This window comes from Epinephelus fuscoguttatus, linkage group LG19 (genome assembly GCF_011397635.1).
Source record: "Epinephelus fuscoguttatus linkage group LG19, E.fuscoguttatus.final_Chr_v1".
In the NCBI taxonomy this organism is placed as follows: domain Eukaryota; kingdom Metazoa; phylum Chordata; class Actinopteri; order Perciformes; family Serranidae; genus Epinephelus; species Epinephelus fuscoguttatus.
This window is the reverse complement of record NC_064770.1, coordinates 35,070,525-35,078,633: the sequence shown is the minus strand read 5'-3', so window position 1 is coordinate 35,078,633 and position 8,109 is coordinate 35,070,525.

The window sequence follows — 8,109 nt, the reverse complement described above, 5'->3', positions numbered from 1 at the left end:
AAAAAGGGGAAACTGGAAGCCTGTCATGACGCTAGTTAGCCACTTAGCATATTACCAACACAATCAAATGTTGAAAGAACAGAGCATATTTACAGTGTGCTGGGGAACAATAACACAAACCATCATTAAACCGTTATGCTAAAGACCTCAGTGGCAAAAGAAAAATAATCTTACCTCATGTGACGAGTTTGTTTTGGTCTCATTCCCTCATGACTTCAAAGCTCTGTTTACTTTCCTCACTTCTGTTTCTCTTGTTGTGTGCAGAGCTGAATTGCCAATCAGAGTGATTTTATTGACTGATGGGCTCTGCTGTCGCTGATTTTGTATGCTAAATCTGCCAAAAAAAGCAGATGGAGCAGTGTGGGACACACTGCACAGATGAGGGCAACAGATGTTCTTCGACAGTCCCGTATTGACCAACTGTCGGCTTGGTGTGTCGTGGATTCAATATGGGAAAAATATGAAATAAGCTACATGTACTACGCTACAGTGTTATATAAAAAAGTCAACGTTGACTTTGGGCCATGAGCACTGATTTCCTGGGTGAAAGTCCTGTTCTTGTTTGACCCATCCACCACCGCTCCCGCCAGCCCTACAGGGATTTAATCTTTATACCACATAACCTAACTTCCTCCGCTGCTCCTGTATAACTTACTATATTTTATCAGCAAAGTCTTAAGGTGCCTGCGTAAAGTCGACAAACTAATGATAACACCATCTATATGACTTAAAGACAAGAGTATCTCCTAGTGTCTCAAACCCAAAACAAAGTGAAACTGGATTAAACTAAATAAGCTGGTCATGTTTGCTTCCATGAAAAACAGAAACAAAATTACCACGAAAAACAGAAAAAAAATTACCACGAAAAACAGAAAAATAAAAAAAAGACTCTGAAAAACAGAAAAAAATACCACGAAAAACAGAAAAAAAAATTACCACAAAAAACAGAAAAATAAAAAAATGACTCTGAAAAACAGAAAAAAAATTACCACAAAAAACAGAAAAATAAATTACCACGAAAAACAGAAAAATAAAAAAATGACTCTGAAAAACAGAAAAAAAATTACCACGAAAAACAGAAAAATAAAAAAATTACTCTGAAAAACAGAAAAAAAATTACCACGAAAAACAGAAAAATAAAAAAATTACTCTGAAAAACAAAAAAAAATTACCATGAAAAACAGAAAAATACAAAAATTACTCTGAAAAACAGAAAAAATACCACAAAAAACAGAAAAAAATACCATGAAAAACAGAAAAAAATTACCACAAAAAACAGAAAAATAAAAAAATTACTCCGAAAAACAGAAAAAAATTACCACAAAAAACGGAAAAATAAAAAAAAAAATACTCTGAAAAACAGAAAAAAATACCATGAAAAACAGAAAAATACAAAAATTACTCTGAAAAACAGAAAAAATACCACAAAAAACAGAAAAAATACCATGAAAAACAGAAAAAAGTTACCACAAAAAACAGAAAAATAAAAAAATTACTCCGAAAAACAGAAAAAAATTACCACAAAAAACAGAAAAATAAAAAAAAATGACTCTGAAAAACAGAAAAAAATTCCATGAAAAACAGAAAAAATTACCACAAAAAACAGAAAAATAAAAAAATTACTCTGAAAAACAGAAAAAATTACCACGAAAAACAGAAAAATAAAAAAATTACTCTGAAAAACAGAAAAAAATACCACAAAAAACAGAAAAAAAATTACCACGAAAAACAAAACAAAAAAAATTACCAAAAAACCCCAGAAAAAAAACAGAATGGAAACAGCAAAAAGAAAAACATCTCAAAATATTGCACCAGGTTTGTACGAGTAGAGAAGGTGGAAAAGTTTATGTATCACCATTGCATTGGTCAGTGGCTCCAAACTGGTGGGTTACGGTCCAAAAGTGCGTCGTGGGTCCATTCAGAATGGACCGCAAGTGACTCGAAAATGCATCAGGTTTATGTGAAACACACTTTTTGTTCAATCACAGTGAATTTCCGGCACAAAGCTTTTATTATTTTATGCCATTTCCTGCTGTAGAGTGAGTGAGTAATGGACAGCCACTTGACAGAGACAGCAAACAAGCTTGATGACATGGTCAAATGCAAGTATGACACTGAATCTATTAAACTGTGTGGACCCTGAACTAATGACTGAGGAGAAATCTGGACCCTTTGGCTGGACCACTTGGGAACCACTGACATAGGTCACTGCAAGCTTTCTTTGTCATTGCTGGAGGCTTTTAACACACTTATATATACACACAGTGCTGTTACCAGAACCCCTCCAAGAGCACAGAGCTGTAATATTAGTTATTCAAAACTCTCTATTTCCATTCTCCAGTATGCTCTACATTACTATCAGTTATGTTTTTTCTTCGTTTGGGGGTTGGCTGGCGCTTTTTTTAATTATGTAATCTTGTTTTACTCTTTTCTCCTGCAGTGACACCTGACTGGACAATAAGCGCCACCTACTGCTTATCTTGATGAACCAACTTCCAATATTTGAATAACAGTAGTGGGTTGAACCGGGTATAAATGTGTTTAGTCAGCTGTTTTTTTAAAAATCTGGAGAGAATCCCAACTATTACATGACACTATTGGCTGTTTCATCTACAGTGTGCCTTATGTGTTTTCATCGTACTGTGTTGTGGTGTCCATTGAAGACTTTCATTGAGTGTGAATTCCTCTGAATAACACCTGCTACTGAAATTCCACCAGTTTCTTTCCCTTCACAACTAGATGAGTAGCTGAGACACAACAAATGACTCACTGAGTCGTCCAAATCCTCAATTTACTCTTAACTCACATCTACACCTGCTGCACCTGAGGGAGAAGGCTCCAGGCTTTTTCTCCTTGAACTCTCCCCTTTAATTTGCTCGGGAGGAGAATGAAAGAAAGACGTATACTTCGTCTCTGTCATTGAAGAAATAAGTCGTTTTCTTGTGGAGTCTGGAGAGCACTCTTAGTGTGGGAGGGTTTGCTCTCGCAGCAGGTTTTGTTACGGCTGCACTTGAATTACAAGTGTGTGTGACTGAATGTGTGTGTGTGCGTGTGTGTGTGTGTCCTTGAATAAAAGAATCTCACCTTCATTCACTGCGCTTCTTTTCTGAAGCTACTTTAGAGGAAAAAAGAATCACATCCTTTACATCTGAAAATTAGGACTTTAATAAAGATTTGAGGTTTGTACACGGCACATTATGCAGAACAATACAACACCATACAGGACATGGACATACAGTATTTATACAAACAACAACATGAAAATAGACAGATACCGATGCATACTGTGAAAAAAAATCTGAATGTCATGTAAGAAAACATCGCCAATAAAGTTAAAAAGCTTTCATTTCCAACAGAATAATGCCACATCACTATCAAAAAGCCCAAAAAAAGCCCTGACACGAGCTGAACAGACACCAGGCATAATATTATTAATAACACTGCAGACTGAGAGGCATCATCAAAGACACTATTAGGCACAGCAAGATGGTTTTGACCTGATTCAGCATCAGTTTGGTGGCACTGCACAGAAATCTTGTCTTTTCAAATCTTTTATCAAACCTCTCAAATCTTAAAAATCCTCCGGGGAATTCACAGAAACACACTGACGCTCAATTAGTTCAAAAATATCTCGCAGTGTGAGTTTTCCATCTGGATAATAAATTAGATGATTTGTTTACATGGGCACAAACACCCCGACAGGCACTTTCCACTAAGGATTACTTGTATGATGGGGAGAGCCAGTGTTTTTAGAAATTAGAGACAGTGAAATGGACAATCTGTATTTAACATCACGTCTCTCACAACAGTGGAGAATAATCATTAAGACGCACCGAGGCATGAAACCAACAAACAGTACAACTCATGCATGGAATGTAGGAAGGTTGGAAGAGTTGGAGGTTGCAGGTTGTTCATTTCTCAAACCACATTATTGAGTGGTTGCATCATGTATAAAATTGCAAAGAGGAAACAGTCGATATATACGAATGCTGAAGTGGCTGAAGAGTGCAGTATGTACATTTGAAAATAACATATGTTGTGCATGTTTGAAGGCTGCACTCAAGACCATGAATTTAAAGAACATAAAAGGCTTGTTTGAGATGAGCCTTGAAAACAAGAGTAGCTGTTTGCAGCAGGTGGAGGTACGCAGAGCGTCCCTGGAGCGTTGGTTTGATTTGACTTGCAAAGGCAAAGCAACTGTGAAGTGGATGCAATAGAAATCCCACAATTATTGTATGGAGATGGACATGATGCACCCCATCTGTGGTAGTGTTAATATAAATTTAAGCCACTGCTCCTGACTGATTGCTTCACTTTATAGATCAATTTTAGCTTTTTTAAAAATAATTTCGAAGCTGCTTGAAGGAACAGTGTGGAAAATTTGTGGGATTTAGTGACATCTAGTGACAAAGATTGGGGATTGCAGCCAGCTGAAAGTTCTCCTGGTTAGGTTTCCCTCAGTATTCATCGTTCAGGATGTTTTTATCAGGAGCCGAATTATCCGCAGAGATCTCTTCTCCAAAACAAACAGACCAGGTGGTTAAACTGGTAAAAACACTTTCCTTTAATAAATCAGTGTTGTTCCTTCACTGTTCTGCCTGTCAGAGATGGGTGGCTCGCCCACCACATGCTAATCATTGTTCACCTTTTTTCTCTGATAACATAACATCCAGATGTTCAGGAGGTTTTTACCAGGAGCCAAATTATCCGGAAAAGTCTTTTTCTCTCCAAAACAAACCGATCGGGTGATTTCACATTAAAAATCTGTTTTTCTGAAGCTGTTTGGCTCGTCACTGAGGCTGCTAACTATGGTGGCCGACATGAAAATGCAAAAACATGACACTGGAGCCAGTGTTTGGTTTGTCTGTCATGGGATACTGCAAAAAGGTGTTGCAACATGGTGATCTCCTTCGATGAGGACCCACTTCCTTTGCAGGTATAAACAGCTCATTCTAAGGTAACAAAAATAAAATGAATCTTAAATTTAGGTAATTACACACTAAAGAAAAAATACTTAGTATATTATATTTATTATATTCCATTTATGCAACACATCCCCCTAAACCCTACACACTGGACCTTTAAATACAGATATAGAAAACAATCAAGACAGAGGTGCAGAGATACAATAAATAAATAAAAGCGATAGAGCAGCAGCAATAATGGCAACAATGGCAAAACACTAAAAATTAATGAGACTCTAGTGTCTTCATTTTCATACAAATCAACACAAGGCAGTTTGATACTGCATGTAAAGGCAGAACCATTTATTACTTTTCCAAAAGATTTCAGATGTTGGTTTTGACCTGTTTCAATTTAAGGAGAATCAATAACTTTTTAATGTCAGGAATGTACGTTTGTTACTGCTTAAAGGTCCAGGGTGTAAGATCTAGGGATATATTAGCACAAATGATATATTTTATTCCTATCCAATCCAACTTTATTTGTAAAGCACTTTAAAACAATCACAGAGTACCAAAGTGCTGTACAGAAGAATAAAAAACAATAAATAAAAGACAAAACAGCTCGCACAGGGCATAAAATGAAAGTAAAATAAATTAAGAGACATAAAACATTTGTAAAAAATAACAGCTATACAATAAAAACAAACAATAAAACAAAATAAAACCAACGTCTTACAGGGTGTCAAAGGCCAGGGAGAAGAGATGGGTTTTAAGAAGAGATTTAAAAATAGACAGAGAAGACGCCTGTCTCATGTGCAGAGGCAGATCGTTCCACATTTTAGGAGCTGCCACAGTGAAAGCACGGCCCCCTCTGAGCTTGTGCTTAGTTTTTGGCACACTTAGGAGCAGCTGATCAGCTGACCTGAGAGAGCGGGGAGGTGAATACGTATGCAGCAGCTCAGAGAGGTAGGACGGGGCAAGACCATTTAGGGATTTCAAAGCAAATAAAAGAATTTTAAAATGAATCCTACAGTGTATGGGCAGCCAGTGGAGTGAGGCTAAAATGGGGGAAATGTGGTCAGGACTATGTCATCTTTAGTGTTAAATCACCTGAAAGTAATAATTGTGTTTTTTGTTACCTTAAAATGAGCCATTTATACCCACATTTGGAGCAGGTCCTCTCCCTTGCAGTCCGCCATGTTGTTTCTACAGTAGCCCAGAACAGACCAATCAAACACTGGCTCTCGATAGGGCCGTCCCTGTTTATGTGTCGGCCACCATAGTTCTCCTTCACGGGAGGAGCTTCAGTTGGTTGCAATCTGCAACTTCACTGCTATTATACAACTAAATCCTACACACTGAACCTTTAAGGTCATGGAGAAAAGCACTGTGGAACCAGAGGGGCACTTAGAGAGTGCAGACCTCAACCAAGGCCAGATGCATTATCTTGCAATGTTACTGAAAGTGTATCCGCTCGTGACTCTGGTCTGCTCCAAAGTTTAACGAGCTCTTCCTTGGCCTGTGCTTCCACCAAGTTCCATTAAAATCAGGCCAGTAGTTTTTCTGTAAACTTGCTGACATCAAACAAACCAAACCAAAAACATAACCTCCTCAACGTAGGTAATAATGAAAACTTACAATGGAAGTGTCATCTTTTAATTGTGAGTGTTGAGGTAAAGCTTTTTTGGAGCCAGTTGGAAATCAACAGCATGCGGTAAAACTCCCAATTAGCGCTCAGCTCAATCTACTGGCAAGTTGTTTCCCTTCAAGTATTTTGCTTCTGCAGCTCGTGGAGACAAACTGCAGCGGCTCGCTCTCAAAACTGTATCCGTTTTTGTCCCAGTGGATTTCCATGCCTCATGCTGGTTGAGTCTCCAGAGCAAGTCTGACAAAATGACTAACCATCATGCAATGCAATCAGGTCTGCGTTGGGCTGGCTCATCTCAAACAAGCCTAAAGTGTGCTACAAGATGAAGCCAAAACTGGCCATCTGAGACAGATTTCCTCGATCAGAGCTCACATGCTTTGACCTTGATTTTCTAAATTTGCACTGGATGACATAAATGGGGCAAAGGCTTGTCAGAAAAGTGTAAAATGCCCCCAAAAAGAGTAACTTTCAGCTTGTGGTGGTGATTTCCTTAGGGAGTAAGACTTCTTGTTTTGGATTTGTTGAGTAACTTCAGAGACCGTCAGGCCTTAAAAGACAAACACAGACACAGCCTCCCGCCAGCCTCGGGCGCAGGAGGCACTGTCCTCTTTTGTGAAACTTGTGAGCTGCACAGTGCAGTGGCAAGACATTACAGGTATATGAATACATCATGCAGAGGTGAAAACAATGAAGCATCGCTCCTTAGAAGTGTCCAATCTATCTATTTTCCCCCGTCCTCCCTCTTTCCTTTCTCTTTCATCATCTACCCCTCGCTGCCATCTACTTAACATTCCCCCCACTTTCGTTCACACTTTTCATCACCTTACCTTGACTCCCAACTCTAAAGCTGTCGCAGCCCTTAATTAACTCCACTCTGACCCTGCTGCACTCATGGAGGGATTTCAGCTGGCTTTACACAACTTCTGGCAGCCATAGTGGAGGTCAGCAGCTCTTCAGCTTCAGCAGAACAACTTACTGTATTTCTCCAGTGCGGCGGCCTCAACAGAATAAATAGTCAGAGGCCATTTGCACAGTTTTAGTTGTTAAATGACATCTCAATTGATCTGATCAAGGAAAAGTTGGGACGTACACTTGTTGGCGTTCTCATTGAGAGGTTGACAAGAAGATTGATATCACTCACATGTATGTACACCAAGTATGAAGCTACTATTAGCAGCTGGCTAGCTTAGCTGAGCATAAAGGCTGGCAACAGCTAGCATAACTTTGTCCAAATGTCTACAAGTATTAAGATATTTTTGTAAGCAGATATTTTCCTTTTGCATTTCGGCCACCTGTCCACACGCAAACAGAATTATAGGTCACTAAAATGAAGTTTATTTTAAAAATACCTTCTTAGGTGCAGATTTTTCCAAACTCTGGTTACTTTGTATCTGTGCGGACGTGTAAAATGGAGCATTTGGGAAACAATGACATCCTCTCCTGAATTTGTGCATGCCCCCTGTGTGATGAGCATACGCCAGACGTGATACCGACCACCAGTTTTGTCCTCAATACTCACTGGTTTACTCATGTTTTGATAAGATTACTTTGTGTAAT